Source organism: Triticum urartu, chromosome 5, assembly GCF_003073215.2.
Source record: "Triticum urartu cultivar G1812 chromosome 5, Tu2.1, whole genome shotgun sequence".
In the NCBI taxonomy this organism is placed as follows: Eukaryota; Viridiplantae; Streptophyta; class Magnoliopsida; order Poales; family Poaceae; genus Triticum; species Triticum urartu.
Genome location: NC_053026.1, coordinates 323,255,423 through 323,278,768, shown reverse-complemented (window position 1 = coordinate 323,278,768; position 23,346 = coordinate 323,255,423).

Sequence of the window (23,346 nt, the reverse complement as noted above, 5' to 3'; positions counted from 1 at the left end):
GGCCGAATAATGGCACTAAACTGCGACATGCACGAGCAACGGTACTGACTCGTCACAACGTGCGCAAGTGTGGTATCTCCTTGCAATTAACTCAAGTCAAACCGATCTATTGAGCACTTGAGTAATATCCACGTGAGAGCTCAACTTTTGAGTTGGACTGAAAAAAATAAAGAAAAGGAAGCAGCCCACGACCTGCAAGTGGACGAGGAAAGAGGAAACTCGGTCTCCGCTTTCGAGCCGGTCTCGCTTCACCGATCCCGTCGGGCCGGCTATGAGCCGCGGCGTCCGCACAGTCTCGCCTCGCCGCCTCCGCTCTTCTCCGTCCGCGCAGGCGTGCATCTGCGCCTGGGCTCCCCCGCCTCGCCGCGTTCTGCGCGCCGCAGCGGGTCCTCCGCGTCCGCCTTCCGTGAACCTCCTCCACCTGCGCCGCCGCTTCTCAAGCCGGCCCTGCCTCGCAGCCATCTCCGCGCTGGCCTGCATCACCGTGCTTCAAGCCGGTCTGGCCTCGCGACCCTACCTCCACATGCCTCTACGGCTATGCCTGCCTTGGCCTCGCCTTGTGCCGCCGCCGCCGTGGCCTTCAAAGTCGACGCCACCTCCACCGAGCCACCGAGTCACCGGTGCTGCGCCGCTGCGGCCTCGCCTTCATCTGGCCTTTGAGCTGCCCCGAGTCGCTGCTTGAGCCTCGCCGGAGTCCTCCCCGCATTGGTTTCAACCCGCCGGGTCACCGCTTGCCCGCCACTCCGCCCTCTTGTGGTTTCCTTCGCGCGGTCACCCTGGCTCTGTGTCGAAGTCGCCGCCTCTCCGCCATTACAGCAGTAACCTGCCGCTCCAGGGGCCTCGACCCGGCTGCGCCGTTGCCTCCACAACCTCACTATGAGCCGCCGTCCGCCCTCAAGCTGTCGTCCACGACAGTTGGCCATCGCCTGCTGCGTTTCCCCTCCGCCGGCCGCCTTCACTTGAGCCGCTGAGCTGACCCGCTGACCTGCCTTAAGCTGCGGCCCTGCCTCCTTCAAGCCACCGTCGAGCTTGGTTGAGCCGCCAGGGTTCGCTGACCTGCCTCCGCCGTAGCTGCGCCCCGAGCCGCGCCTCCCTGCTACCTCTGCTATGGTGAGCTGCCACGACCAACAGAGCCGCCTTGAGGTGGCCGTCCGCCAGCTCGCGGCCGAAGCAGAGCCGCCATCGCCCCTCCGCTCCTCTTGAACTGCGAGTTGCCGCTGTTACAAGCTCCTCCGCACCGGGTCGAGCCAAGGCTTCGTTTTTCTGAACCGCTGTTCTGAGCCGGCCGCCGAGCAGTGTGGCTGCGCGGAGCCGTCCTGGCCTTGTGCCGTCCCCACCGATGATCCTCCGCCGAAGAGCCGCCTCCGCCGGACGATGTCGCTACCAAGTCGCCCTGGTTCTGGGACGACGGCACGGTCAGCAGCGCGCTGGAGAGCGTGGTATTCTACTTCCAAGGCTTCTTGTACGCGCGCCCCCCTGGTCAAATTGGCATGCGGATCGAGGCAAGGAATCAATCTGTAGCATGTTTCCGCATGAAGGCAGTAAATCACCAGGAGAATAGATGAATTACCATCTACTGTTCGTCTGATTACATCCAACAATATCTCGTGCCAGTGTCGGCGTTCACCGACAAAACACCAGGTGCTATCTTTTCTAAGTATTTTATCAACACATATTTTGTTTGAGAACAGTTTTTTGGTTTGTGGTATTTTTTTCAGGACCATTATTCATTACAAAGATGTCGTCAAAGGGGCATACGCGGATATTATTTTTTGCACTAGGGCTTGTCCATGCCGTGCTGCTGGATGGATGTGTGCGCAAATCGCCACCCCGCTACATCAACACACGCGACTGACTCATCGTTCGTGCCCACGGCCGACTCGCCTGCATCTGTCTCATTTTCAACAATATGGCCGACTCTCTCGTCCGCACCGGCTTACAACGCCGCGTCCGACTCTCTCGTCCGCGCCGGCTTACAACGCCGCGGCCAACTCATCTGTTTGCTCCCGCGGCTGACTTGCCTGTGATTGACTTTAGCTTCACCATAGTGATCATCAACTCCGCAATGGTTAATTTCCGGCCTAACATATCAGGTGAAATCCATCCTGTCAAGTTTCTATTGATACATTCTTATTTTCTTTAAGAACAATTACTCTCGTTTGTGCAAATTTCTTATGCAGAATTCACCATTACAAAGGAGACCATCAAGTTATGGCCCTTGCCTACACCGGATGGGTCAATGGACATGGTCAATTATAAACCACCGAGATTCAACATATTCCAGCAATCCACTGGTCATATCATGGTCAAACATGGAGAGTCTCAAGCCAACTCCTCAACTCGTCTTAAGACTTGGGGGCTACGATGACATGATTCAGCAAAAAGTTGCCAGTATCAGCAGAATTCAAGAACTCTGGTGTAACACCCTCGATGCGACTATATCTCCCACGTGTCGAGGCACGACTTAGAGGCATAATCGCATTGAAGGCATATGTCGCAAGTGAGGTAATCTTCACACAACCCATGTAATATAATAAGGGAAAGAGATACATAGTTGGCTTACAATCGCCACTTCACACAATTACATGAATAAATCATTACATCATCCAAATACACTCAAGGTCCGACTACGGAACCAAAATAAAAGAAGAACCCCAAATGCGACAAAGGTCCCCGGTCGACCCCAACTGGGCTCCACTACTGATCATCTAGAACGAAACCACACAAAGGACAAGATCTTCATCGAGCTCCTCCTGAGCTTGGTTGCGTCATCTGCAAGGACTCATCGGCACCTGCAAACTGGTTTTGGAAGTATCTGTGAGCCACAGGGACTCAGCAATCTCGCACCCTCGCGATCAAGACTATTTAAGCTTATGGGTAAGGTAAAAGTATGAGGTGGAGCTGCAGCAAGCGACTAGCATATATGGTGGCTAACATACGCAAATGAGAGCGAGAAGAGAAGGCAAAGCACGGTCGATGAAACTATGATCAAGAAGTGATCCTAAACAACCTACGTCAAACATAACTCCAACACCGTGACTTCCCGGACTCCGCCGAAAAGAGACCATCACGGTAACACACGCTGTTGATTCATTTTAATTAAGTTAAGGTTCAAGTTAACTACAACCGGATATTAACAAATTCCCATCTGCCCATAACCGCGGGCACGGCTTTCGAAAGTTCAAATCCCTGCAGGGGTGTCCCAACTTAGCCCATGACAAGCTCTCACGGTCAACGAAGGAATAGACCTCCTCCCGAGATATTCCGATCAGACTCGGTATCCCGGTACAACAAGACATTTCGACAGGGTAAAACTAAACCGGCAACACCGCCCGAATGTGCCGACAAATCCCGATAGGAGCTGCACATATCTCTTTCTCAGGGCACACTCAGATGAGACATCCTACGAGTAAAACCAACCCTCAAGTTGCCCCGAGGTGGTCCCGCAGTCTACTCGGTCCGACCAACACTCAGAGGAGCACTGACCCGGGGGGGGGGGTTTAAAATAATGATGACCCTTGGGAGCGCGACACCCAAGAGAAAAGAAAAGGCTAGGCGGCAAATGGTAAAACCAATGTTGGGCATTGCTGGAAAAGCTTTACTTAAGGCGAACTGTCAAGGGGTTCCCATAATAGCCCAACCGCGTAAGGAACGCAAAATCCGGGAACATAACACCGATATGACGGAAACTAGGGCGGCAAGAGTGGAACAAAACACCAGGCATAAGGCCGAGCCTTCCACCATTTACCAAGTATATAGATGCATTAATTAAATAAGATATATAGTGATATCCCAACAAGTAACAGGTTCCAACAAGGAACAACATCTCCATGTTCCAACGAGGAACAAACTTCAATCTTCACCTGCAACTAACAACGCTATAAGAGGGGCTGAGCAAAGCGGTAACATAGCCAAACAATGGTTTGCTAGGACAAGGTGGGTTAGAGGCTTGGTTCAACAATATAGGAGGCATGATAAGCAAGTGGTAGGTATCGCAGCATAGGCATAGCAAAAGAGCGAGCAACTAAGCAAGCAAAGATAGAAGTGATTTCGGGGGTATGATAATCTTGCCTGAAATCCCGCAAGGAAGAAGAACGAGTCCATGAAGGAGATAAACGGACGTAGTCGAACGGATCCTCACAAACGCGACGTAACCGGAACCAATCCGAAGAAGCAAACACCGGAAAGAAGCACACAACATAATAAACAACCACCACATAACATGGCATGATGCACAATCAAGTATGATGCATGTCCGGTTTAATGAAACATGGCATGGCAAAATGCACAAACAACACTACAAGTTAAGTGGAGCTCAATATGCAACGAGTTGCATATTGCGGAACACCACATGAATTATTTAGTTCTCTCTCGTTTAGGTACTCAACAATATTAAATGTTGATTAACATGGCAAGAGGGTGAAGCAAATGAAAACTGCCTATCTAGTCAAGGTAAATGAGGCCGGAAGCAACGAACAACAATTCCGGAAACTCCTCATGAGCATATTATAGATTTGGTACTGTTCTGCCCTAAACACAATTTTAGAGTTGTTTAACATGCCAATAAAGGTCACCATGTTAAACTAGGCATTTTTCTACCCCATTTACATATAAAGTTTATTAAATTCCGAGTTACGGTTATTTAGTTATGAATTAAATCATTTTAGGATGGCATAGGATCAAATTTAACCAAACAGCATTTTAGACATTTTAAACATGGATGAAAGTTGCATATTATGAAACTAGACAAAATTCTAAGCAACTTTCATATTAAGTTTGTCTTAATATGATGCACTGTTTGTGAGTAATTAAATGTATGAACATGAGAGTCTTTTATGTAAAACTGCCAAACTCTTGGATATTAAACAAATTCGCATAACTGGAAAAAAAACATCTATGGGCCGAAACTGGCCCGAACTGGGCTGCACAGGAGCAAACAGAGATGGGCTTCCTCACATTGGGCCTGGCTTAGTGGGGAGGCTGGATGTGGGCTGGATCTGGCAGCGGTTGGGCTACGGCCCACGCCATGGTCAACGGCAGCCATGCAGGGGCGCGCTCGCAGCGAAGTAGAGGGCGGCGGCGCTGGGACTTGTGGCGGGATGATGAAGAAGCATGATCCGATGATGATCCAGTGGCGAAGATGACGGGGCCCTGCCGGATCCGGGCAGATATGGCTAGGGTGGCTCAATTTCCGACGAGGGGAGACCGGATCGGGCGGGGCCGGCGAGGGTTAGGCGCCATGGCGGCGGCGCTGACCAAGGAGGAGAGCAGAGGGGTTAGGGAGAGAAAGAGAGACGGGGAGGAAAGGAAAAGGCGGCGGCGGCTTGACCTGGGTTCAAGGCGGCCGGCGACGAGCATGCTCCGGCGGCCTTGGTCGCCGACGGCGGACGGCGGGGACGCGAGGGAGGAGAGATCGGGGTTCTCCCAATCTGGAACGGAGGCAGCGGCGTGCGGGCTCGGTGGCGGGTCCTGATGGGCTCCGCGGGCTTGCTCCAGGCCTGGGCGGGCCACGGCGGCGCGGAGAGGCAGGGGGAACGCGTGGCATGCCCAGATTGGTCGCGGGAGGTGGCTGGCGACGTCTCGGCCAACGGCGGCGCGCCATGTGGCGAGATGGTGGTGGCTGGCGCCGGAAAACGAGGGGGAGGCAGCTGGCGCAGGTGACAAGTGGCGGCGGCGCGCTGAAATCAAGGGAAGGGGCTGGCGGCTGACAAAAATGGAAGGGGTCCTTCCTTTTATAGGCATGGGTCCAGGGTTGGGGTTTTTGCTCCGTTTCGGAGCCATTCGATCGCTATCGGATGGTCCGGAGTGGAGGGGGAGTAGGTGGGTTGCCGGTGGGCTGTGCGGAAGGCCTCGGGCTGAGGGGAGAGAAGAGAGAGAGGCCCGACAGTAGTTTCCGGAGACCGAAAACGTCCGACGAAAAGACCGGCTATACTGCCGCTATAGTTTACCGGTTGGGCTATCAAACGAACTCCGAATACGACGAAAATTGACAGGCGGTCTATCTACACTATAATAAGACCACATGCCAACTTTCATCCCATTCCGAGGACATTTTCCGGCCACTTATAAAATACTATTTCGGACATGCCGCGGGCGCGTGCAAGTGTGGTTGGACTCAGAACGGACAACGGAAGGAACGGGGAGACCCGGACGGATGCAAGTTTTGAAAATATGATGATGCAATGCACATGATGACAAGATGAAATGCAACACGCAAGCAAATGACATGGCAATGACAACAAATAACTGGAAGACACCTGGCACATCGGTCTCGGGGCGTTACAACACTCCACCACTACGAGAGGATCTCGTCCCGAGATCTAGAATGGCACCGGAGGGGAAAAACGAAAAAGAAAGAGAAGAGGTAAAGCTAAGTTGCTCCTTTGACAAACGAGTGACACCAAAGAACCTCGAGAGGTTGCGCAAATTTGAAAGAAAGAATACAACGAAGATGAATAAGGTTGAAAGCACTCCATTAGGGAAAAGAACAAGGAAGAACAACTTCGGGCAGCACTCCGATTGAAAAGAAAAGGAATTGAATAAAAACTTGGTAAGATGAGAGGATACTTGATGAAATCAACAACACACTACCTCCGTAACTATTGAATGAATGGGGCAAGGGGGTAAGAAAGATCTCGGACAGCACTCCGGTTCAAAAGAGGTGAAAAACTAGATAACATGAAAGAGCTTGAGAAAAGGGGCACAAAACTTCGGTTAAAAAGGATAAGCACGACCAAAACATGGTCCTGATAATCCGAGGAGATGGGTTGAGGAGAGCAACATCACAATGTCTCCGGAACGAAGGGAAACAAGATCTTGAGAGAGCACGGTTACAACAAATGCTAGAACGGAGTTGTTGAAAACCAACAACGAAAAGAATAAGCTTGACATGGTCTTATGGAATACATCTCAAATTATGAGGTGACAACCTGCCACTCACGGGAGAAAGAATTGGATTGGAATGAACAAGGAGACGAGAAAGTATATCACCGGGCGGATGAATGAAGAACTTGGATCATTGATAAACACCATGAGAGCGACAATCCTTAAAGGAAAGCTTTAGGTGAAATATAACCCAAGATAACTCCCATGAAGAGCTTGGTGGATTTAAAATACCTCATTCTTAACAACATGTGAATCATGAAACATGAACTCAAGTTATCAAGAATGACATAATACCACCTCCAATGATACGGAAGAAAGAATTGCACTCCGGATAGCAAGAAGAAGAATGCTTGAGATCCTCTGAAAAGAATCTCGATGAATACTTTGAGAAAGAATTAAATCCTTGATGAACCATCTTGTAGAACCTCCATGAAGAACTCCGTTAACAAAAGAATGATCAAACGGAAAGAAAGGGTAGTTGAAAACACAAGGTGGAGCCTTGTAAAGATTTAGATAGATCTCCGTGATTACATAGTTGAAAGAGGTTGGAACCCCGGGAAAAAGATAAAATGAAACAAATGAAACCGAGAATTTGAAGGGCCTCCGGAATAAAGAATTAATCATTAGGATGAAACAAGAATAAGAACTATATTATGCTTATCCTTCACTAATATAATAGATGGCAATCAATGGATTTGGCATGCTACTTATTCTCGGAGAAAAGATTAAGAGAGATATTGCGCAAACTTGAGAAAGGTCTCCAATGATCCACCGGTAGGATTGAAAAGAACGAAAGAGTTGATATGATAAACGAATGACGAGAAGTCTTGAACGAACCACCGTAAGAATTGGTTATGAATGAAGTAAGATAAAGAAACACCGGGAATAATTATAAGAAGAACGAAGATACTTGAGAAGATTTAGATGTAAGTGAAATGAATAGATCACGGACCGATTCGAGATCACTTGAACGATGCACCGGTAAGATTGAGGAATGATAACTGAGAACGAATAAACCTGAATTGATGGACTCCGGATAACAAACTGAGAAGACTCTTGAATTTCTCCGGATAGGTGAAAAGAATTTACACAATCAAAACAATTAAGAGAGGATGGCCTCGAACTAGAACCACGAATCTTGAAGAGAATGGAGCAAGATTGAGAGAAAAATCTTCTTCGGTCTTCAAATGATGAGGAAGACGACGAGAAACACCACCGTGAATTGTTGAGAAACTCCGGAATAAAGAAGAATAGGCAAGTTGAACCAATGATGAAAAGAATTGGACAGATCTTGGAGAAAAACATTTGACTGATGATAAATCATTCTTACGTCAAACTTTAGAAAAGAATTTGAGAAGCTCCGGAAAAATTAGAAGAGCCAGGTAAGATCCTGGGAAGAGACCTGTGGGTTAGGGCCCACTCAAAAGAAAACACCGTTGAAATGATTTAAAAGAGAGAATGCACCGGTTGAATTAAATGGCTTGAATGGGATAACAACCTCAAAATAGGTTGAACGAAAGCAGAGTGGAAAACATGAATCATCGAGATATCTTGAGCACTCCGGAACAATATAATAGCGAGAGGTGAACGATTAAGAATTGCCCCGGCATGAGAAAACATTGAAATACGGAAAAGAATATGATCAACATCGGAAGCTTGAATTAGTTCCAACGGAGAAGAAAATGAGTGATGAGAGACGAACTTGAAGCTCCGTTAGAATCTTCATGAGATCACCGGATAAGAACATTGACGGAAAAAGGAATGGAGAGACTTCACAACATAAAAATGATCCTTGAATAAGAAATCTGGTTCCTTGAAGAAAAGGGTGGGAGGGAGGGAAAACAAAGGCAACTTGGAGACGGATGAAACAAACACCGTTTAGAAGGACTAGTAATAGATCTTGCGACTGTAGAAGTGATCGGACCCACTTGAAGAGAAACACGCCGGTTAAAAAAAAGGATTGACATGACAATCTCGATTATCAAGGAAGGATTTAGTATCCACATTGGAGTATGAGAACACCATTTCGGAAAAGGTATGGAATCAACACTTGACATTGAAGCAACTCGAATACCACAACTCAAAACAAAACAAAGGATTGGCTTGCAAAATTAGCCAGAGCAAACATATGATAGAGATTTCGTCCGAAGTTTTCGTGGTGGGGCCTACACGGGCTCGATCGTACAGCACCATCATGTACAAGGCAGTGCACATGACATACGAAGCGTCCCCGAGTCAGCATAGCCAAGGACACTTTAAGACACAATGAGACCACTGTAAAACCGACCGTGAATAGGCGGACCACTAGACGTCGAACCCCAATTTCATATCATACATCTGTCGGAAAGATATCCTAAGAGCTACTTGAATTCCCACTTATAAACTCCCGAAATTTTCCGGTTATGCAATCAGGTGTTGGGGATACAGGGGAAGCATAATATCTCACCCAAACTAGCAAATCCTACATCCAGTTGTATCCATCCTTCAACACATAACCAAGAAACCTTAGGAAATCATCTACCTCAACCTTCGAAAAGCATCCGTTATACAAGTTATGGCGATACTCCCGAACTCCTGCCCCAGTACTGGGTGGCGTCGAGGTTATCTCACCAACGAACTGCATAAAAGAGATTTTCGATGTCGGCATACTAAACTCAGGTAATCCAGAACTGCAACGATAAAATTATGATGACAACACCTCAGAGCTCAACTCCCCAGGACACTTCCACAAAACCCCTGACAGGAGGCACCAAGACAATGTTCTCATCATAAAACCATCGGAACGATTCCAAGATACCCGCGTGATCCTAAATTTTTTTAGTGAAATTTGAGAAGAGAATAGTCAAAACTCTACGTCAGGATGCCTTACCAGAGCGATGAGGAGACTGGGAAGTAAAAAGAATTCCTAAACTCTCCGATATATAATTCCTAAATGACTCAAAACATTTTTTTTCTAGACACAACTCGGCCGCTAAAAACGATCAAGCAATGGGGCTCCTAAGGTCGGGGAAGGCTCTGATACCAACTTGTAACACCCTCGATGTGACTATATCTCCCACGTGTCGAGGCACGACTTAGAGGCATAATCGCATTGAAGGCATATGTCGCAAGTGAGGTAATCTTCACACAACCCATGTAATATAATAAGGGAAAGAGATACATAGTTGGCTTACAATCGCCACTTCACACAATTACATGAATAAAGCATTACATCATCCAAATACACTCAAGGTCCAACTACGCAACCAAAATAAAAGAAGAACCCCAAATGCGACAAAGGTCCCCGATCGACCCCAACTGGGCTCCACTACTGACCATCTAGAACGAAACCACACAAAGGACAAGATCTTCATTGAGCTCCACCTGAGCTTGGTTGCGTCATCTGCAAGGACTCATCGGCACCTGCAAACTGGTTTTTGAAGTATCTGTGAGCCATAGGGACTCAGCAATCTCGCACCCTCACGATCAAGACTATTTAAGCTTATGGGTAAGGTAAAAGTATGAGGTGGAGCTGCAGCAAGCGACTAGTATATATGGTGGCTAACATATGCAAATGAGAGCGAGAAGAGAAGGCAAAGCACGGTCGATGAAACTATGATCAAGAAGTGATCCTAAACAACCTACGTCAAACATAACTCCAACACCGTGTTCACTTCCCGGACTCCGCCGGAAAGAGACCATCACGGTAACACACGCTGTTGATTCATTTTAATTAAGTTAAGGTTCAAGTTATCTACAACCGGATATTAACAAATTCCCATCTGCCCATAACCGCGGGCACGGCTTTCGAAAGTTCAAATCCCTGCAGGGGTGTCCCAACTTAGCCCATGACAAGCTCTCATGGTCAACGAAGGAATAGACCTCCTCCCGAGATATTCCGATCAGACTCGGTATCCCGGTACAACAAGACACTTCGACAGGGTAAAATTAAACCAGCAACACCGCTCGAATGTGCCGACAAATCCTGATAGGAGCTGCACATATCTCTTTCTCAGGGCACACTCAGATGAGACATCCTACGAGTAAAACCAACCCTCAAGTTGCCCCGAGGTGGTCCCGCAGTCTACTCGGTCAGACCAACACTCAGAGGAGCACTGGCCCGGGGGGGGGGGTTAAAATAATGATGACCCTTGGGCGCGCGACACCCAAGGGAAAAGAAAAGGCTAGGCGGCAAATGGTAAAACCAATGTTGGGCATTGCTGGAAAAGCTTTACTTAAGGCGAACTGTCAAGGGGTTCCCATAATAGCCCAACCGCGTAAGGAACGCAAAATCCGGGAACATAACACCGATATGACGGAAACTAGGGCGGCAAGAGTGGAACAAAACACCAGGCATAAGGCCGAGCCTTCCACCCTTTACCAAGTATATAGATGCATTAATTAAATAAGATATATAGTGATATCCCAACAAGTAACAGGTTCCAACAAGGAACAACATCTCCATGTTCCAACGAGGAACAAACTTCAATCTTCACCTGCAACTAACAACGCTATAAGAGGGGCTGAGCAAAGCGGTAACATAGCCAAACAACGGTTTGCTAGAACAAGGTGGGTTAGAGGCTTTGTTCAACAATATAGGAGGCATGATAAGCAAGTGGTAGGTATCGCAGCATAGGCATAGCAAAAGAGCGAGCAACTAAGAAAGCAAAGATAGAAGTGATTTCGGGGGTATGATCATCTTGCCTGAAATCCCGCAAGGAAGAAGAATGAGTCCATGAAGGAGATAAACGGACGTAGTCGAACGGATCCTCACAAACGCGACGTAACCGGAACCAATCCGAAGAAGCAAACACCGGAAAGAAGCACACAACATAGTAAACAACGACCACATAACATGGCATGATGCACAATCAAGTATGATGCATGTCCGGTTTAATGAAACATGGCATGGCAAAATGCACAAACAACACTACAAGTTAAGTGGAGCTCAATATGCAACGAGTTGCATATTGCGGAACACCACATGAATTATTTAGTTCTCTCTCGTTTAGGTACTCAACAATATTAAATGTTGATTAACATGGCAAGAGGGTGAAGCAAATGAAAACTGCCTATCTAGTCAAGGTTAAATGAGGCCGGAAGCAACGAACAACAATTCCGGAAACTCCTCATGAGCATATTATAGATTTGGTACTGTTCTGCCATAAACACAATTTTAGAGTTGTTTAACATGCCAATAAAGGTCACCATGTTAAACTAGGCATTTTTCTACCCCATTTACATATAAAGTTTATTAAATTCCGAGTTACGGTTATTTAGTTATGAATTAAATCATTTTAGCATGGCATAGGATCAAATTTAACCAAACAGCATTTTAGACATTTTAAACATGGATGAAAGTTGCATATTATGAAAATAGACAAAATTCTAAGCAACTTTCATATTAAGTTTGTCTTAATATGATGCACTGTTTGTGAGTAATTAAATGTATGAACATGAGAGTCTTTTATGTAAAACTGCCAAACTCCTGGATATTAAACAAATTCGCATAACTGGAAAAAACATCTATGGGCCGAAACTGGCCCGAACTGGGCTGCACAGGAGCAAACAGAGATGGGCTTCCTCACATTGGGCCTGGCTTAGTGGGGAGGTTGGATGTGGGCTGGATCTGGCAGCGGTTGGGCTGCGGCCCACGCCATGGTCAACGACAGCCATGCAGGGGCGCGCTCGCAGCGAAGCAGAGGGCGGCGGCGCTGGGACTTGTGGCGGGATGATGAAGAAGCATGATCCGGTGATGATCCAGTGGCGAAGATGACGGGGCCCTGCCAGATCCGGGCAGATATGGCCAGGGTGGCTCAATTTCCGACGAGGGGAGACTGGATCGGGCGGGGCCGGCGAGGGTTAGGCGCCATGGCGGCGGCGCTGACCAAGGAGGAGAGCAGAGGGGTTAGGGAGAGAAAGAGAGACGGGGAGGAAAGGAAAAGGCGACGGCGGCGTGACCTGGGTTCAAGGCGGCCGGCGACGAGCATGCTCCGGCGGCCTTGGTCGCCGACGGCGGACGGCGGGGACGCGAGGGAGGAGAGATCGGGGTTCTCCCAATCTGGAACGGAGGCAGTGGCGTGCGGGCTCGGGGGCGGGCCTCGATGGGCTCTGCGGGCTTGCTCCAGGCCTGGGCGGGCCACGGCGACGCGGAGAGGCAGGGGGAACGCGTGGCATGCCCGGATTGGTCGCGGGAGGTGGCTGGCAACGTCTCGGCCAACGGCGGCGCGCCATGTGGCGAGATGGTGGTGGCTGGCGCTGGAAAACGAGGGGGAGGCAGCTGGCGCAGGTGACAAGTTGCGGCAGCGCGCTGAAATCAAGGGAAGGGGCTGGCGGCTGACAAAAATGGAAGGGTTCCTTCCTTTTATAGGCATGGGTCTAGGGTTGGGGTTTTTGCTCCGTTTCGGAGCCATTCGATCGCTATCGGACGGTCCGGAGTGGAGGGGGAGTAGGTGGGTTGCCGGTGGGCTGTGCGGAAGGCCTCGGGCTGAGGGGAGAGAAGAGAGAGAGGCCTGACAGTAGTTTCCGGAGACCGAAAACATCCGACGAAAAGACCGGCTATACTGCCGCTATAGTTTACCGGTTGGGCTATCAAACGAACTCCGAATACGACGAAAATTGACAAGCGGTCTATCTACACTATAATAAGACCACACGCTAACTTTCATCCCATTCCGAGGACATTTTCTGGCCACTTATAAAATACTATTTCGGACATGCCGCGGGCGCGTGCAAGTGTGGTTGGACTCAGAACGGACAACGGAAGGAACGGGGAGACCCGGACGGATGCAAGTTTTGAAAACATGATGATGCAATGCACATGATGACAAGATGAAATGTAACAGGCAAGCAAATGACATGGCAATGACAGCGAATAACTGGAAGACACCTGGCACATCGGTCTCGGGGCGTTACATCTGGGTCATTGGAGGGAAAGATAACCCAGTCCCAAAGGCTACTGCCCTATTGACAAAGATCTAAAGGCCGGCAGGAAATTTCCGGCTTAAACAAGAAGGATTCCGGTTCAAAATCCGGTTCAAGGGAATCTGTCTCCCACAAAGCGTTGAAGCTCTCAAATATCCGGTTTAAAATCCGGCTCAAGGGAATCTGTCTCCCACAAAGCGCTGAAGCTCTCAAATACCCGGTTTAAAATCCGGCTCACGGGAAATCTGTCTCCCACAAAGCGCTGAAGCTCTCAATATCCAATTTAAAATTCCGGCTCAAGAAGAATTCATCTCTCGCAAGTTCGAGTTCTCAGAAAAATTAAAGGTTGCCAAAGAGAACTTGCTGCCATGACGCGCGGTTCAAACATGGGTATCCTGCTTTATGGGCTCATTTCAAATGGTCACTTGGGGGCTTCCTGATCGTATTCGAATCATAGCTGTGAATATCCCTCTTGATCGGCTCAACGCCACACTTGTCAGTATGTCACTTGGGGGTTCCTGTTCAAACATAGGCGTATTCGACCAAAGAGAACATAGCGTTACTACCCTCTTGACTAGGTTTGTTCAAACATAGGCGTATTCAACCAAAGAGAACATAACCTTTCCGGGTCATCCTACCTATAGCCAGCAACTCCATCAGGTAATCCTTATTGACCCATCGAACTCTTAACGATCAGTCTTTACGGCGTATTCGACCAAGATCTGAGCTCGTTAAGGTTAAAACGCCGGTTTGTCATGTGAGAGAACGGCTTATAGATAGTAAGGATAGATCCAGGCTTCATAAGCCACCTTCTTTGAAACTTAGATAAATCGGCCCGTGATGTATGCTGTTACTCTGACCCCGCGTACTCCTGATAAGTCTATAAAGCAAGACCTGACTTTATCTGGGTTCAAATATCGATTGGGTACTGTGAATCAGGCTCACGGAAAGCACGTACCTTCCAGTGGCCCAGGCTAGTTTCATCGAAGAAGACACTTTGGCTTGGCGGCCTACAACAACCTCAATTTTTTTGATTTCTTATTCTCTCATCTCTTTTTTGCCATTTGGTTTTACAAATCAGGGCAAGCTGCCCTATTTATGCCTCATATTTGAAGCATCTTCGGATCTATGCAACCCGCCAGGATGGCACAGACTCTAAGCCGCCAGTATATGATAAATAGCCCAACTTGGCTAGATTTTCATGATGATATTGAATGATTGAGGTTTTCAAACCGGGTTATATTATTCAAATCTTTAATAGCCAACATGGCTGGATTTTTTATTATGGTTATCAATAACCAATATTATGATTGAGGTTTTCAAAGTCGCTTCAGCACAATGGCTATTATTTTATCAATGGATATAATTTATTCTACAATGGAAGGAATAGTCCCGAGTCGCTGCAAGCTTACGACCCGACACTTGGGGGATACATTATTTACATTGAGATTACATTAAATATGCAAGTCCCATGTTACTGCCAGCATGTACCATGGCACTTGGGGGCTAATGCAAAGTCATTTTTTTGATCAACTTATTGAAGACCCGACTCATCACATCGTAATGAGCCGGCTCTTGGGGGCTACCAATTTCTCCGGTCAAAAATTCAAGGTACACAAGCCTTAATCCATTATATTGAAGGGTCCACTGCTCAGTTGGTAAAGTACAATGCTCTTAACCTTGTGGTCGTGGGCTCGAGCCCCACGATGGAGGCTACATCATATGCTGTTATTTTTAATGAAGTATATATAAAGTCCCAGCTCAGTATTATCTTACTGAGCTGACCCTTGGGGGCTACACGTTGTTCTTCAAGTCTACACGATCATATCTACAAAGTCCCTACTCATTATTGCATAATGACCCGACCCTTCGGGGCTACACTGGTTGAAGTTTTCTATGGGCATCAGGCAATTACAAGTCCCAGGTTGCTGCAAGCATGACAATCCGGCACTTGGGGGCTACATATATGGAGTATTCAGTCTTTACTAGTGACTGAGATGAACAACATGGATTTCTTCCAAGTGGCAATATTTATAAGCAAGTCTTAAGTCATCACTTTGTTCTTCTGAAGACTTGGGGGCTACATGTAATATGGATATAAGGAAGAAAAATCTTCAAATTCTCAGTTTTGAGCAAACTAGATTGACTCGGTGTCTATAACAATTATGGCCCGACGCCGGCAACAATTATGACTCGGCATCATCTGTTTATAACCCGGCAATTTTGGTAATCATAAATTGGCAAGATCTACATCTTCAAGCCGGCCGAAAATCAGATGAGTATTTCAAGACCAATATTTTTTAAGCATTTAGGAGCTGAATCAGTAAATTATTCTTCACAATATTTCTGTGAGAAACCAATGTCAGCAAATTGATTATGAAGCTGGTCTATTGACCCGGAATTTCCAAAAGCAGGAAATAACAAGGACTTAAGTGTGATCAGGTACCGGCTTACAAGAACTGTTAACCCGGAGCACAACCTGTCAAATTTGTTCTTGTGTTTGTTTTAAAGGATAAGTTTACCATGGATAAAGCCAAGCTAAACTGGGGGCTAATGTCGGGGATATACCCCGTGGTATGACCCGGCCGGATGTATGACCCGGCCGGACTTGGCGACTCACTGGTGACCCGCCCTAACATGGTGACTCACTAAGTGAACCGTCCGGATCTCTCCACTCACTGATGACCCGGCCGAACCAGGTGACTCATTGATGACCCAACCGACGGGTCAGAGGAGTGACAAGACCCGGTGGCCCAACAGGCGGTTCATGGAAGGCTGGCTCGTATTATGGCGGGCCGTCTTAAGATGAAAGGCATAAGGAATATTCTCCTACAAAGGAAGCAAGACTAGGACTCCACTAGTAATAGAGTAATCCTAATCCTAATAGGACTAGTCATGTAAGCCACCCCTTCAACATATATAAGGAGGGGCAGGACACCCCAAGAGGGACGGGTTCCACAAGTTGGACAAGTTAGGTTTAGACAGATAAGTCAATAGCTCTCGAGATAGAGCACCCTTGTAACCGTGATCATGATCATCAATATCAATGAAGCAGGATGTAGGCTTTTACCTCCACCATAAGGGGCCGAACCTCGGTAAAAACCTTGCGTCTGTCGTCCCGCTCAACCCCTCTCAAGCTACCACATAGATGCGTTGGCCACACGACTAAGTCCTCACACTAAGGACATCTGCCGTGATAATTCCACGACACACGGGATCATGCGTTACAGAACGAGTAAAGGGACTTGCCGGTAACGAGATTGAACGAGGTATAGAGATACCGACGATCGAATCTCGGGCAAGTAACATGCCGATAGACAAAGGGAATTGTATACGGGATTGATTGAATCCTCGACATCGTGGTTCATCCGATGAGATCATCGTGGAACATGTGGGAGCCAACATGGGTATCCAGATCCCGTTGTTGGTTATTGGTCGGAGAGATGTCTCGGTCATGTCTGCATGGTTCCCGAACCCGTAGGGTCTACACACTTAAGGTTCGGTGATGCTAGAGTTGTTATGGGAAATAGTGTGGTTACCGAAGGTTGTTCGGAGTCCCGGATGAGATCCCGGACATCACGAGAAGTTTCGAAATGGTCCGGAGGTGAAGATTTATATATGGGAAGTCTAGTTTCAGTCGCCGGAATGGTTTCGGGGGTTATCAGTATTGTACCGGGACCACCGGAAGGCGTCCGGGGTCCACCGGGTGGGACCACCTGCCCCGCTGGGCCTAGTGGAATGAACAAGGGAGGGAACCAGCCCCTGGTGGGCTAGTGTGCCCCAAGGGCCCCAAGGCGCCTAGGTTTGGAAACCCTAGGGGTGGGGACGCCTCCCACATGCTTGGGGGGCAAGTTACCCCCCTTGGCCGCCGCCCTGCTACCTCTTGAGCACTGCGTTGGTTTTCCCTTGAAGAGGAAAGGGTGATGCAGCAAAGTAGCGTAAGTATTTCCCTCAGTTTTTGAGAACCAAGGTATCAATCCAGTAGGAGGCCACGCACGAGTCCCTCGCACCTACACAAAAAAATAAAATCCTCGCAACCAACGCAATAAAGGGGTTGTCAATCCCTTCACAGTCACTTACAAAAGTGAGATCTGATAGATATGATAAGATAATATTTTTGGTATTTTTATGATAAAGATGCAAAGTAAATAAAGCGAAATAAAAATGGCACTAGAAATAGCTAGTTAATGGGAGATGAATATGATGGAAAATAGACCCGGGGGCCATAGGTTTCACTAGTGGCTTCTCTCGAGAGCATAATTATTACGGTGGGTAAACAAATTACTGTTGAGCAATTGACAGAATTGAGCATAGTTATGAGAATATCTAGGTATTATCATGTATATAGGCATCACGTCCGAGACAAGTAGACCGACTCCTGCTTGCATCTACTACTATTACTCCACACAACGATCGCTATCTAGCATGCATCTAGAGTATTAAGTTCAAAGGAACAGAGTAACGCTTTAAGTAAGATGACATGATGTAGAGGGATAAACTCATGCAATATGATATAAACCCCATGTTGTTATCCTCGATGGCAACAATACAATACGTGCCTTGCTGCCTCTACTGTCACTGGGAAAGGACACCGCAAGATTGAACCCAAAGATAAGCACTTCTCCCATTGCAAGAAAGATCAATCTAGTAGGCCAAACCAAACTGATAATTCGAAGAGACTTGCAAAGATAACCAATCATACATAAGAGAATTTAGAGAAGATTCAAATATTGTTCATAGATAAACTTGATCATAAACCCACAATTCATCGGTCTCAAGAAACACACCGCAAAAGAAGATTACATCAAATAGATCTCCACGAGAATCGTGGAACTTTGTATTGAGATCCAAAGAGAGAGAAGAAGCCATCTAGCTAATAACTATGGACCTGAAGGTCTGAGGTAAACTACTCACACATCATCGGAGAGGTGATACGTCTCCGTCATATCTATAATTTTTGATTGTTCCATGCCAATATTCTACAACTTTCATATACTTTTGGCAACTTTTTATACTATTTTTGCGACTAACATATTGATCCAGTGCCCAGTGCCAGTTCCTGTTTGTTGCATGTTTTTTGTTTCACAGAATATCAATATCAACGGAGTCCAAATGGGTTAAAAACTGATGGAGATTTTTTTGGAATATATATGATTTTTGGGAAGAAAAATCCATGCGAGACGGTGCCCGAGGGAGGCACGAGGCAGGGGGGCGCCCCCACCCCCCTAGGCGCGCCCCTGACTCTCGTGGCCACTCCGTAAGGCGTTTGGTGCCCTTATTTCGCCGCAAGAAAGCTAATATCCGGATAGAGATCGTGTTAAAATTTCAGCCCAGTCGGAGTTACGGATCTCCCGGAATATAAGAAACGGTGAAATGGTAGAATCTGAGAACGCTGAAACGGAGAGAGACAGAGAGACAGATCCAATCTCGGAGGGGCTCTCGTCCCTCCCACACCATGGAGACCAAGGACCAGAGGGGAAACCGTTCTCCCATATAGGGAGGAGGTCAAGGAAGAAGAAGAAGGAGGGGGGCTCTCTCCCCCTCGCTTCCGGTGGCGCCGGAGCGCCACCGGGGGCCATCATCATCACCGCAATCTTCACCAACAACTTCACCGCCATCATCACCAACTCTTCCCCCCTCTATGCAGCAGTGTAACCCCTCTTTTACCCGCTGCAATCTCTACTTAAACATGGTGCTCAACGCTATATATTATTTCCCAATGATGTATGGCTATCCTATGATGTTTGAGTAGATCCGTTTTGTCCTATGGGTTAATTGATGATTGTGATTGGTTTGAGTTGCATGTTTTATTATTGGTGTTGTCCTATGGTGCTCTCCGTGTCACGCAAGCGTGAGGGATCCACGCTGTAGGGTTTGCAATATGTTTATGGTTTGCTTATGGTGGGTGGCGTGAGTGACAGAAGCACATACCGAGTAAGTAGGTTGTTTGCGTATGGGATAAAGAGGACTTGATACTTTAATGCTATGGTTGGGTTTTATCTTAATGATCTTTAGTAGTTGCAGATGCTTGCTAGAGTTCCAATCATAAGTGCATATGATCCAAGTAGAGAAAGTATGTTAGCTTATGCCTCTCCCTCAAATAAAATTGCAATAAGGATTACCGGTCTAGTTATCGATTGCCTAGGGACAAATAACTTTCTCGTAACAAAAAGCTCTTTACTAAAACTAAATTAGTTGTGTCTTTATCTAAACAGCCCCTACTTTTTATTTACGTGCTCTTTATTATCTTGCAGACCTATCCAAAAACACCTACAAAGTACTTCTAGTTTCATACTTGTTCTAGGTAAAGCGAACGTCAAGCGTGCATAGAGTTGTATCGGTGGTCTATAGAACTTGAGGGAATATTTGTTCTACCTTTAGCTCCTCGTTGGGTTCGACACTCTTACTTATCGAAAACTGTTGCGATCCCCTATACTTGTGGGTTATCAAGACCCTTTTCTGGCGCCGTTGCCGGGGAGCAATAGCGTGCGGTGAATATTCTCGTGTGTGCTTGTTTGCTTTATCACTAAGTAATTTTTATTTGCTGTTCTAAGTTGTTTTGTATCTTTAGTTATGGAAATAGAACACAAAATACCAAAAAAAATTAGGTTTACTTGCTACTCATGGAGATGGGGAACCTCCTAAAACCCTTGATGCTCATTATGTGAAAGATATTATGTACTACTTTGATAATCCTGAGAAAACCCCATTCAATTATGTTATGAGAGACACGTTGGATCAACATGAATACTTTAGGGATTATCGCTTGACTCAAAAAGGTAAACTATTATGGGATCAAATTCATATGTTGCATTGTTATGCTCGGCAACTTTGCTTGAGATATGATTATACTTGTTTCTCTAGGATGAAGGCTCCACACCTTCCCTTTTCATGCAAATTTAATGATGACAAGACCTTGGCTTCTTATGCTAATGGTATATATGATTACTATGATGTGGAACAAATAGAAGAATTCGTTGCTTTTATGGGTGCTTATGAAATTGAATCTATGTTCAAAGAGTTTAAAAATCTTTATGATGCTGTTTATAGACCTGAAAATTTAGCTATCCTTAAATATTGCTATGCCAATTATGAATTCAATTCCGATATTGATGCATTTATTGGGAAAGTCTCCGCTATCCAAGAAGAGACTAATATTTTGCAAGAGTCTATGGAAGAAGAAATTGATGAAACTGTGAGCTCATCAGATGAAAAAGATGATGAGGAGAGCAGAGAACAAAAGGAGGAAGAGCGGATTAGATACCCATGCCCACCTTCTAATGAGAGTAATTCTTCAACTCGTACATTTTTTAATTTCCCTTCGTGCTTACCGAAGGATGATTGCTATGATGATTGTTATGATCCCGTTGATTCTCTTGAAATATCCCTTTTTGATGATGCTTGCTATGCTTATGGCCAAGATGCCAATATGAATTACGCTTATGGATATGAACTTGCTATAGTTCCTTATGTTAAACATGAAATTGTTGCTATTGCACCCACGCATGATAGTCCTATTATCTTTTTGAATTGTCCCGACTACACTATATCGGAGAAGTTTGCACTTATTAAGGATTATATTGATGGGTTGCGTTTTACTATTACACATGATGATTTTGATGAATATAATATGCATGTGCTTTCTGCTCCTACTTGCAATTATTATGAGAGAGGAACTACATCTCCGCCTCTCCATGTTTCCAATATGATAAAATTGCAAGAAACTGTTTATACTATGCATTGGCCTTTACTATGTGTGCATGAATTGTTCTTTTATGACATGCCGATGCATTGGAAGAGAATTAGACTTCGTTGTTGCATGATATATGTTACTTTGTGCTCACTACTAAATTACAAATCATTGTTAATTAAAATTGGCTTTGATATATCTTGGGATCCGGGTGGATCCATTACTTGAGCATTATATGCCTAGCTTAATGGCTTTAAAGAAAGCGCTGCCAGGGAGACAACCCGGAAGTTTTAGAGAGTCATTTATTTCCGTTATGTGCTTTTTTAAAGTTTAAAAATAAAAATAATATGCCAAGATTTGCCTTTAGGGTGTTTACTTTGCTTGTTGGTTTGTACGGTGCAGGACAGAAACTTTGGCTGTAGTGCGCGATTTTACATTTTTTACTAGAATGTCAAATAGTTCTGATTCTTTTTGCACTGTCTTTGTATACAAATTTTTTATTTTTCCTAATTTTTGAACAATTTTTCAAGTATTATAAGTATGGTGAATGTTCATATTATTACAGACTGTTCTGTTTTAGACAGATTCTGTTTTTGATGCATAGTTTGCTTGTTTTGATGAAACTATCGATTTATATCAGTGGATTAAGCCATGGAAAAGTTATATTACAGTAGGTACAATGCAAAAACAAAATATGAATTGGTTTGCAACAGTACTTAGAGTAGTTATTTGCTTTATTATACTAAGGGATCTTACCGAGTTTTCTGTTGAAGTTTTGTGTGGATGAAGTGTTCGATGATCGAGAAGGTCTCGATGTGAGAAGAAGGAAGAGATGCAAGAGCTCAAGCTTGGGGATGCCTGAGGCACCCCAAGTAAATATTCAAGGATACTCAAGCGTCTAAGCTTGGGGATGCCCCGGAAGGCATCCCCTCTTTCTTCAACAAGTATCAGTATGTTTGCGGATTCGTTTCATTCATGTGATATGTGCAATCTTGGAGCATCTTTTGCACTTAATTTTAATTTTTCTTTTATGCACCATGATGGTATGAGATATTCCTTGGTTGATTTATAGAATGCTCTATGCACTTCACTTATATCTTTTGAGTATGGCTTTATAGAATGCTTCATGTGCTTCACTTATATCATTTGAAGTTTGGATTGCCTGTTTCTCTTTACATAGAAAATCGCCATTTGTAGAATGCTCTTTTGCTTCACTTATATTTGTTAGAGCATGGGCATATCTTATGTAGAAAGATTTAAACTCTCTTGCTTCACTTATATCTATTTAGAGAGATGATAGGAACTGGTCATTCACATGGTTAGTCATAAAATCCTACATAAAACTTGTAGATCACTGAATATGATATGTTTGATTCCTAGCAATAGTTTTGCGATATAAAGACGGTGATATTAGAGTCATGCTAGTGGGTAGTTGTGGATTGTATAAATACTTGTGTTGAAGTTTGTGATTCCCGTAGCATGCACGTATGGTGAACCGTTATGTGATGAAGTCGGAGCATGATTTATTTATTGATTGTCTTCCTTATGAGTGGCGGTCGGGGACGAGCGATGGTCTTTTCCTACCAATCTGTCCCCTTAGGAGCATGCGCATAGTACTTTGTTTCGATAGCTAATAGACTTCTGCAATAAGTATGTGAGTTCTTTATGACTTTGAGTCCATGGATTATACGCACTCTCACCCTTCCATCATTGCTAGCCTCTCTAGTATCGCGCAACTTTCGCCGGTACCTTAAACCCACCATATACCTTCCTCAAAACAGCCGCCATACCTACCTATTATGGCATTTCCATAGCCATTTCGAGATATATTGCCATGCAACTTCCATCATCATCATATACATGACTTG